Source organism: Alligator mississippiensis, chromosome 7, assembly GCF_030867095.1.
Source record: "Alligator mississippiensis isolate rAllMis1 chromosome 7, rAllMis1, whole genome shotgun sequence".
Classification (NCBI taxonomy): Eukaryota; Metazoa; Chordata; order Crocodylia; family Alligatoridae; genus Alligator; species Alligator mississippiensis.
Window position 1 is genome coordinate 14,627,723 of NC_081830.1, and position 7,300 is coordinate 14,635,022.

The window sequence follows — 7,300 nt, forward strand, 5'->3', positions numbered from 1 at the left end:
TAACACTAAGTGTCTATATATGTACTGGGCCCTCAGCCCTCTGGTTCTTCTGCCCCTTCACTGGGGCTTCCTATCTCTGCCCCCTTCACTCCCTGGTGGGCTCAGGTGGCCTCAGTCATGCCTGGTCCTCACTCTCCCTCATAGTTTCATAGTAGCTAGCGTCAGGAGGGACCTGAACAGATCATCTAGCCTGACCCCCTGCCACAGGCAGGAATAGATGCTGGGTTCACAAGACTCCAGACAGGGGATCATCCAACCTCCTCTTGAATTTGCCCAAGGTAGGGGCGAGGACCACTTCCCTGGGAAGTTGGTTCCAGATTTTGGTCACCCTAACTGTAAAATATTGCCTTCTGATCTCCAACCTAAACCTGTTCTCCATCAGCTTATTACCATTGTTCCTCGTCACCCCAGTGGTGCTGGGGAGAAAAGGGCTCCACCTATTTGCTGTTGATCTCCCCTGATGAGCTTGTAGGCAGCCACCAGGTCCCCCCTCGGCCTCCTCTTGCTGAGGCTGCACAGGTTCAGGTCCTTCAGTCTCTCCTCGTAGGGCCTGTCCTGCTGCCCTCTCACCAAGTGGGCATCCCTCCTCTGACCCCTCTCCAGGCTGGCCACATCCCTCCTGAAGTGCGGCGCCCAGTACTGGACACAGTACTCCAACTGCAGTCTGATCAAAGTCACGTAGAGGGGGAGGATCACCTCTCTGGACCAGCTTGAGATGCACATTTGGATGCATGACAAGGTCTGGCTGGCCTTGCTGCCTGCGGTCTGGCATTGGCATCTCATGTACATCTTGGAGTCAATAATGACTTCAAGATCCCTTTCCGCCTCCGTGCTCACAAAGGGGGAGCTCCCCAGCTTGTATGTGTGCTGTGGGTTCTTTCTCCCCAGGTGCAGCACCCTGCATTTGTCTACATTGAACCCCACCCTATTCTCATCTCCCCACTTTTGTAGTCTGTCTAAATCTAGTTGCAGCCTCTCTCTCCCTTCAAGTGTGCCCACCTCGCCCCACATCTTAGTGTCATCAGCAAACTTGGACAGCGTGCTTTCCACCCCCTTGGCCAAGTCGCTGATGCAGATGTTAAACAGTGCGGGCCTGAGGACTGAGCCCTGGGGGACCCCACTGCTCACATCTTGCCAGGTTGAGTACAACCCGGCCACCACTACTCTCTGGGTGTGCCCCATCAGCCAATTTTTTACCCATCTAACTGCAGGCATCAATGCTGCAGTTGCTTAATTTATTGATGAGGATGGGGTGAGAGACAGTGACCCCTCCTCAGGGTCTTGAACCCCATAGGGCTCAGTTGGCCACAGCCATGCCTGGCCCCAATGCCTCTGGTGTCATCTGGCCCACCTGAAGGTGGGAACTAGGGTTAAGGCACCCCAACCCGCCTTTCACTGGAGTGATAACTGGCCTGGCATTTCCTGGAGGCTCCTACACAACTGAGAGCCCCAGCAGGCCACCCGCTCCTGGCAGGATGCAGTTTTAGGTCATACCCAGGACCAGGAGCCTCCTAACCCAACCCCTACAGCTCATACACTTACCTCCAGTTGATACCAGCAGCCTTGCAGCTGGACAATATTGTCTGCTTATATAGGCAGCCCTGATTCCAATACGGCTGCCCTCAGCAGGCACCTGCTGGCTGCTGGGCTCAGGCCCTTAAAGTGGCAGGCACAAACCGTGCCCTGCCACAGTATTTATGGATTGCTGTAAAGCAAGAAAAGAGTACCACCACCTAGTCTGAATGACTGGCTATCACAAACTAGATAGTTCCCCTTGCTAGTCCTGACTGCCCAGGCCTCTTTCCAGGCTTCTTCTTGAAGCTGGCTCCTTTCCTATTTTCCTGCTCATTTGGGAACTGGGGGAAGGAGAAGAAAAAAAGAAAAGTGGAGATGTTTCTGTCCACTTGGAGTAATGTCCAAGGCTAGATCCAAAGGTCTCCTTTTTGGTAGGGGTGGGGAAAGGGAGCATACCCATCTAGCACAGCCACATACCCCTTGCATTGGTTTGGCCCTATGTATCTCCCTCTATGCTATATGAGAAGTTAGGTCTATGTGGATTCAAACCTCATCTGGGCCGGGGGGGCAGGGCTTTAAACCTATCTCTGGCTTCCTAGGTGACCCTCCTGTCACTTGCAGTTGTAACCAGAGCCTCCTGCCCCAGACCTTACTTGAATCCAAGGGTTCCCCCCCCCCCCATGTTGTATGGGGGGAAAAAAAAAACCTTACCTTGGATTCAAGTAAACACAGCATTTAATGCCTTTTTTACTACAGTCTTCTTTAATTAGGTCAGCTACCACAGGATGAATGCAATTGGTAACAAAAATAGGAAAGGAAACAACTAGCCTGGAGTAAAAGAATGGTTTAAAGCAGGGGTGGGCAATTATTTTGGCCTGAGGGCTACTTAGGGAGCTTTAATGAGCTGTTACAGGCTGGATCAGCACTTCTGGGCTCCCCAAAGAGCTCAGCAAAGCTCGTCGAGTGGCCCCCGTGCTCAGCTAGGTGGCTAGGATGAGGCTGCAGCTGGGTGGGAAGTGGCATCTGGGTGTGGGATGGGGCCAGGGGCATTGACAGTACGGTGCTGGAGCCCAGGGCAGAGCCATGATCCGCCCCCCCTTATGTCGCTGCAGTGGACACCGATTCTGCAGGCAGGGGCATGTGGGGAGCAGATCACAGCTCTGCTCCAGGCCCCTGGCCCCATGCCATCACAGCCCCACAATCCACCCCACTAGACATCAAGCCTGATGCTCCAGCCAGTTTTCTATCCACCTTACAGTCCATTCATCCAGCACGGACTTCCTTAGCTTGCCGGAGACAATGTCGTAGGAGACTATATCATAAGCCTTGCTAAAATCAAGGTATAGCACATCCACTGGTCTCCCCACATCCACAGAGTCATCTCATCATAGAAGGCAATCAGGTTGGTCACACATGACTTGGCCTTGTTGAATCTGTGTTCACTGTTCCTAATCACCTCCTTTGCCAAGTGTTTAGAAATGGCTCCCTCGAGGATCTGCTCCATGATTTTTTCCAAGGACTGAGGTGACGTCCCCTAGATCCTCCCTTTTCCCTTTCTTAAATATAGGCATTATGTTTGCCCTTTTCCATTCATCCAAGACATCTCCTGATAGCTATGAGTTTTCAGAGATAATGGCCAGCAGTTCTGCAATCACATTGACCAAAGCCCTCAGCATCCTTGGTGCTTTCTATCTGGCCCCATCGACTTGTATACATCCAGTTTTTCTAAATAGTCCCTAACCTGTTCTTTTGCCACTATCATATGCTCACCTCCTCCCCAAACTGTGTACTAGGTACAGCAGGTTCACCTTGCCTGTGCAGACTGAGATAAAAAAGGCATTGAGGACTTAAGCATTTTCTGCATCATCTCTCACTAGGTCATCTCTCCCGTTTAGTAAGAGACCCACACTTTCACTGATTTTCATCTTGTTGCTCACATACTTCTAGTAACCCATCTTGTTACCTACTTCACGGCCCTTGCTAGCTGCAACTCCAGTGCACTTTGGCCTTCCTGATTTCACCCCTGCATGCTCAAGCAATACTTTTATACTCCTTCCCAGAAGTTTGCCAAGTTTCCACTTCTTCTAAGTTTCCTTTTGTGTTTTAGCTCATTGAAGAGTTCCCTATTAAGCCACGTCAGTCTTGTGCCATACTTGCTAGTCTTCCTGCACATTGGGATGGTTCATTACTGTGCCCTTAGCAAGGTTTCTTATTAAGATTGCATAGGGCCTGGTTACACATTGCATTTTGAGCTGCTCAAAAGTAGATTAGTCCTACCTCGAGTTTAGAGCAGTCACATGTAAAGGCTAAAAACCTGCTCTGATTCTCCATCACCTGCACAGCTGTGTTACCCCTATGGGGCTGGCAAGCCAGGATAGACTTCTATCACTGCTCTAGGTGGGTGTGGGGTGGGGGGTGAGATATGAGCTTGGAGGGGCAGGATTATGAAGTTGGGAGGTAGACAATTAGTGGGGGGGGGCATGAGTAGTCGAATGGGAGGTGGAAAGGAAATGGGGCTGGGGGAAGGGCGGTGAAATGAAGGATAAAATTAAGTTAAAAAAGTATTTAAAAAGAAATACAGAGGAAATAAATGGAAGAAGGGCTCATGTTTTAATAAATTGGGATTTGGGATTGAGGTGTGTGGGGTGCTGGTCATGCTTTCTGGGATGACTGGGAGGTGGGAGCAGTAAGGGAAAATGCTTTTGGGAGAGCTAGTGTGCCCGCCCTGGAAAGACAGTCTCAGCTCATGGGGACCCCAATCCAGCCCTTGTTCCCCCTGCCCCCCAACTCCGTACCCACTTGTGAACTCATGCATGCCCTGTGACTTGGCTGGCTGGCATGTGTCCTGCACACCGTTTGCATGGGGTTGCACACCCACAGGTGAGAAGGTAACACCCCCAGGCACAGCAGAGGGAGGTGGCTTGGTGCTACAATCTTCCTCCAGGCAGCAGAATTCAGGGGATGGAAAATGTGTCCACACAGAACAGTGGGGTGAGGTGGGGACACGTCCTCCTGAGATGGTGGAGGACTGCAATTGGGCAGTTCATTTGTGGGAAGTGGCCACACATTCATGCTTGGGAACACAGATCAGAGATGAACCTGCCCTGGAGTGACCTAACTTTTAAACCACCTAAAGTGTGCTTAAAACTAGTTTCAGGTGTCAATGTGTGGACAACCCAGGGCTTAAGAGTTCCAGGAGCTACCAGAAATCCATGTGTAAGAAAGCCCTTAAGTAATGAAATGCCCAAAATAGCAACCATGCAGAAAATAGTGTTCACAGACCAAGTGCTTTGAAAAGCATAACAGTACCTAGGACAACTCTTTTTGGAATATTTTGGCAAGTAAATCCTAAATTTACTCCTTGCTCTCAAATCTTTTTGTTATTTATCCCTTGCTATACTGTTCTCCATTTTCCCACTCACTTTATTGGTTACTATGGCTGAGAGATGTAGATACATTTTAGACTGATATGTATGTAATTGATATCAATCTATTTCTGCAGTAAGTGAAAATCAATTAAAAATAAAAATTTAAAAAGGAACAAAATATCATTTCTATACCGCCAATCTGCGATGGTGATGCAATTCTAGAACAGAAGCCTTAAGTGAGAATTAAAAAGTGAATTTTCATAAATACAATTTTATAAAAATCTGTCAGAGACCTACACCTGGGTAGATGAAACTTTTAGATATCAATTGAGATATATGAACTATTTTGGAGTCACATTGTTGTACAGAAAACAGAATGAAGGGAAAGAATGGGGCGGTGGTTAATTTATTTGGTTTGTTTTAGTTTGGTTTATATATTTATAAACCCATTGAAAAAAAATAACGCTCTGATAGTCTGACCATACATTTAAAGGAAAGCATGCAACAATTTGTACATTATTTTAACACATCATGGACTCCTAATCTTAATAAAGTTACAAAGAAAACTGTGTAATATTCACCAAAACACTTGCATCATTTTGTACAGGGGTCAAAAGGCATCATTATTAACTGCAGTGAAATAAGAAAAAAAACTCAGAGGCTCTAGAGATACAGATCAACCGGGGCCTGCTGAAGTGCAGGATATTAAAACAGTTCACACCAGGCGTGGGGCCAGAACAGAAATGATGAGATGACAGAGACTGTTGTTTGCTGGCGTCAACATGAATCTCTCTTGCAGAACGTGAGGATTTTCCTGAAGGCCACTTTGACCTTGTTGCGCAGGCTGTAGATCAAAGGATTCAGCGCAGGAGTCACAAGTGTGTAAAGCACAGAGACCATCTTGTCCTTATGCAGGGAGTAGCCGGAGGGTGGCCGGATGTAGATGTAGGTGATAGTGGAGTAGTAAAAGGCAACCACAACAAGATGCGAGGAACATGTGGAGAAGGCTCTTGACTTCCCTTCTGACCCTGAATTTTCAGGATGCTTCTGATGATGAAGCCATAAGATACAATGGTCAGCAAGAAGTTTCCCATGGCTAGGAAAATATCGGCAATGAAAGCCATGACTTCGTTGAGGTAAGTTGAGCTGCAGGACAACGCCAGCAGAGGTAGGATCTCACAGAAGAAGTGCTGGATGAGGTTTGGCCCACAGAAATCTAGACGCAGCATGAGCAATGTGTGCACAAGGGAATTCATGGTTCCAAGCGCCCCGATACAGGCTGCTAACGTGATGCAGACTCTCTTGGTCATGATGGTTATGTAGTGTAAGGGATGACAGATGGCCACATACCTGTCAAAGGCCATGGCAGTGAGGAGAACAAGCTCTGTTGCTGCTGAGGAGGTGAAGGTAAAGAGCTGAGCCATGCATCCATTAAAGGAGATGGTTTTCTTTCCCAGTATCAGGTTCTGCATCATTTTGGGCAGAACAGAGGAGGTGCAGACAATGTCAATTAAAGCCAAGTTAGCAATGAAGAAGTACATGGGCTTGTGCAGAGGCAGGTGGAGGACAATTGCCAGGATGATCAAAGAGTTGCCTCTAATCGAAGCCATAAAGAGGCACAGGATGATCCCAAAGAACAGACCCTGGAGGTAGGGACGTTCAAAGAGCCCCTCCATGATGAACTCAGGCACCCGTGTGTGGTTCCTGGTTTCCATTTACTTGGGCATTTCTTCTGAAAGAATGAAAATGGAGATGTACATTATTGCAGCCAGCTGACAAGAAAAACAGCTGTGCAGTCCATCAACATAATGTGCAGTCCATCAAAATTATGGGCAAGCCTAAACCTACGAATGAATGAAAAGAGGTGTGGATTGATAGATAAACAAATAATAATGAATGAAAGTATTTCCAAATATCTAGCTATCCAACCCAATCTCTTGCACAGGTCCGTCTGAGATATGGTCTGTAACCCGGATCCAGCCTGAGAAGCCACATCATCCGGCCCTGGGTCTTAAATTGATCCATACCCCAGGGAGGACTAAGGCACCGAGGAGGGGACCGGTAGCTGAAGGCGGCGGGCAGCCTGCCATTCCAAAAACTTCTACGGTCTCTACCAAAACTGAGCAATATAAAAACACGTTAACTTAAAAAAATGAATAAATAGCCTAAACCTCTTTTTTTCATTTCCCCAAACCACATTCCCCTGATTTTGCAACTGTGACAAGGGTAATAACAATCATTTGGGTCTTAACAGAAGCCACATTATATTAGATTAGTGATAGGAGTATTCAGAAACTCACCTGAGCTACACACACCGTACTATCTGGAACACTGTTCATACAACCATGGCTTAGAAGTAATACGTGCTCCACCGTCTATATTAGCTTAAAAGTCTGATCTGGTCCAGCTGAGCAATT

General features: G+C 47.7%; 1 pseudogene; it reads right to left on the minus strand.

Annotated features, from left to right (window-relative positions):
- Positions 1–5,660: 5,660 nt before the first annotated feature.
- LOC132251794 (olfactory receptor 13G1-like) lies at positions 5,661–6,598 on the minus strand (annotated as a pseudogene).
- Between the last annotated feature and the right edge of the window lie 702 nt (positions 6,599–7,300).